At 49.2% G+C, this 3,172-nt stretch overlaps 1 protein-coding gene across 1 annotated transcript in view; it reads right to left on the reverse strand.

Annotated features, from left to right (window-relative positions):
- Positions 1 to 2,692, reverse strand: part of SYK (spleen associated tyrosine kinase) — a 49,757-nt gene extending 47,065 nt beyond the window's left edge. Inside the window, exon 1 of the mRNA XM_044446631.1 lies at positions 2,624 to 2,692. The gene's annotated coding sequence lies outside the window, so the exon portion shown is untranslated. The remainder of the gene's footprint in view (positions 1 to 2,623) is intronic.
- Between the last annotated feature and the right edge of the window lie 480 nt (positions 2,693 to 3,172).

A 3,172-nucleotide genomic window follows, 5' to 3' on the forward strand; every position in this document is an offset into this window, starting at 1 on the left:
ATAATAATAATAATAATAATAATAATAATAATCGGCAGCCAGTTTGCTTTTCTCAGAGAACCTGCAAACTCGTCGTTTTTGTTTTCTTTTTGGCCACATAACAAGGGCTACCTAGATGTCCAATGAACCACTGTTACAAGAAAACTATCCATATGCATCTCCTTTAAGATGCTTCATTGCATGACGGGTGAATCTGCCAAGCAAAGCAACAACTAAAAATAAAATGGAGGATCCTTCAAATGGGAAATTTGAACTACTTGGTCCAAATTTCCAAGTCTGCTTTTAGCAGATTATCATTTGATATACTTCAGCTCTGTTACTGATTATAAGGAGACAAAGTAATCATTGATGGAACATATCTTCATATGGCATGTCATATGCATACTTTAATCATTTATAAGCATTATTATGCCATCATTTAAAGTTTAGTTCTGACAAATCAAGTCCTGTGAGAAACATCTATTCTTTACGTTTAGCTGAATGTTCATTTTCTAACATATAGAAACTTTGAATGCCAGCATATCACGTTCACCGTCTCTTGATTCCCCTACTATCAACCCCCACAAGAAAATGGAAGGATCAGGGGAATGAATACAAAAATGTGAGAGTTCTTTATACATAGCACTCATGGGTATGCAGAATACTCTTACGGAGTACTTTTCAAAATTAACTATGGATTCTGCACCACTTTTCAATCAGCCTAAGGAAATCTGGAAATGAGTTGACATTTCCCTGATATTTAGCACAAAGAAAGGTATTAAACGTTGTAAAGATGAATATAAACAGATAAATCATTAGCAAGTAATTATGTCTAGGGTAGTGTGTAAAAACAGTTCAAATTAAGAAGTCTGAATTCGGCTTTAGCCTTCTGAAACTGAAAGCAAGCCTTCAAACAGTGGATAGAAACCACAGCAACTCTGTATTCTGTGAGGCCTTAAGCTGCATCTGCCCTTTGATGATAGCCTGTGTTCTTGTTGGTAACGCAAAATAAAAAATAAAAAAAGATATTATGCAATATTTTCACATGTTAAGTTATTGCAACTGAGATTCTTACGTAGAAAACTATAAGGTGGAACAACAGCAGCAAAAGGACCACAGATTTGCAAACAGAAAAACTAGACACGGCCTCTTTACAGTACAGTTCTATCACTCTTGCAGCAGATGCCTGAAACCCTGAGACTTCAGAAGCTCGCAAATATCCAAATGCAAAGTGCGGGGCAGCCATCTTCACTGCTGCCGCACCTTGTAGCCTGCATTTTATCTAGATGCCCATTTTTGGCCATCTAGACTTCAGCCAGTGGGGCAGAAGGAAGGAGGCCAGGGCACCAATGAAAACTCTACAGGACTAAGCCCTCTGCCACCAGCATGCCCTCTGTTTCTCCATCCAAGACTTAACTGTGAACTGGGGAAAGAGATCTCTGTTTCAGACTCTGAAAAATGTTATATTCTCCTAGATGATGGAATAAGATGATGGGTTTGTGCTCTTAGTAGACTATTTTAGCAGGATTTATATTTAGATGGAAGTAAACAGAAAGCAGCTTTTTGACTTATTTTTGGTATTACAGAAATGTAGACTCATCTATATTAAGAGCACTTGCAATGCAAATTTAAGCTTTATTCCAAAAATAAAATAACAGGATAACAGGATAAGGGTATAGGACATTCCAGACCTATTTACCCCACATGGATTAGCCTATTTAGAAAAAATAATAAGGGCACATCACAAAAGAAGCTATTATACAAGATAATCCTAAGCATATTTATTAAATATGCCAAAGATACTAGCCTTTCGGTCCAATTAAGAAATCCCTATTTGCTTAGGAGGTCCCACTGAGTTCTCTACTTCTATGTAAGAGAAATGTAGCGAGTGTAACTTTAGCCTACACCGTCTCGGCCCTTTTCTCTTGAACAGAATGATGTTAGCTGTCTCAAGCAGGGAGGTAACATGGCACCGAGGAGCCACTATCTAACGCTTAGCCAAGCAAAATCGCAGCCCTTCGGCCGAATCCACTGCGCGCACTTGTGGCGAGGCCAAAGGGAAAGAGCCCCACGCGCTCCCGCGAGCGCCTGCAAGAAAAACGCCAGGGGTTTCCCAAGGGTCAGGCAGAAGTCGGGCGCGTCGCCGTTCCTCCAGAACGACCAGCACGCTCTCCTTGCTCAATGCTCTTCCACCGGCGCGTTCCCTTCTAAGGGTGAATTACGTTAACGCTTTCGACGTTCCGCCCTAACCACGGACACCAAGGGCACCAAACCGGAGCCCTGGCCGGGGCGCGGGGAACGCACAAGGCTCTGCTGACGCGCAAACCGGGAAGTCTTCCCGGGGTGAGAGGTTCTCCTCTCGCCTCGCTTCCCAAACGGAGGCTGGCCACGCCTCTTGCACCGAGGGGCCTCGTGGCGCCGCTGCCCCTCGCCTCGCTTCCGCGGGGCGCGCCGCCTTGCCCGCGCCCCTCGCGCCCCTCGCCCCAAAGGCGGCCGTGGGAGCTCGTCCCAGAGCAGCCCCTTCCCCCGCCGCCGCCGCCGCCGCCGCGAGCCCTGCCTGCACAGACCTCGGGGGCTGGGAGAGGAGGAATTCCGGGCTCCCCCGTCGTCGCGGCCCCTCCCAGGACGCAGGAGCATCTCTCACCTGGAGCGGTAATGGGCGGGAAAGGGCTGGGAAGGTGGGCCTCTCCTGCGAGCCCAGAGGACGCGAGTGGCGCTGGAGCGGGGACGCCGCCTGCGCGCCGACGCGTTTCCCTCCTGCGGCGCCCGCTCACCACAGCTCCGCTGGTCGTGCTCCGGCTCCGGCGTCGCGCTCTTCTCTGCCACGCCTGCCGAAGCCCCGAGTCCGTTCAGGATGGGCGAAGCGCTCGCTTCCTCATTTCTCTCTCGCAGACCGAATGATTTCCTCAGTGCCGCGCTGCAGCTGAGCAACACTTCCTCGTCGGGCCACGGCACAGCTGCCTTCGTTCGCTTCAGAGCGTCCCGGGGTGGGGTGGGGCGGGGAGGGGGAGCCGCGGCTTTTCCTGCATGCGGGGTCGCCCGGCTCCTGCTGCGGGCCGTTGGGAGCTGCAGGGTGCTGGGGCCCCCTGGGATTGGGCTGGGCGGAGGGAGCCCGGTTTGAGGCTCATCTTGGAATTTCCTCTCTCGGAATTCATGCTACCAAAGCCCTGGGAAAGATGTGGCTGAAGAAGGC

This window comes from Varanus komodoensis, unplaced genomic scaffold (assembly GCF_004798865.1).
Source record: "Varanus komodoensis strain SLA01 unplaced genomic scaffold, ASM479886v1 scaffold5, whole genome shotgun sequence".
Lineage (NCBI taxonomy): Eukaryota > Metazoa > Chordata > Lepidosauria > Squamata > Varanidae > Varanus > Varanus komodoensis.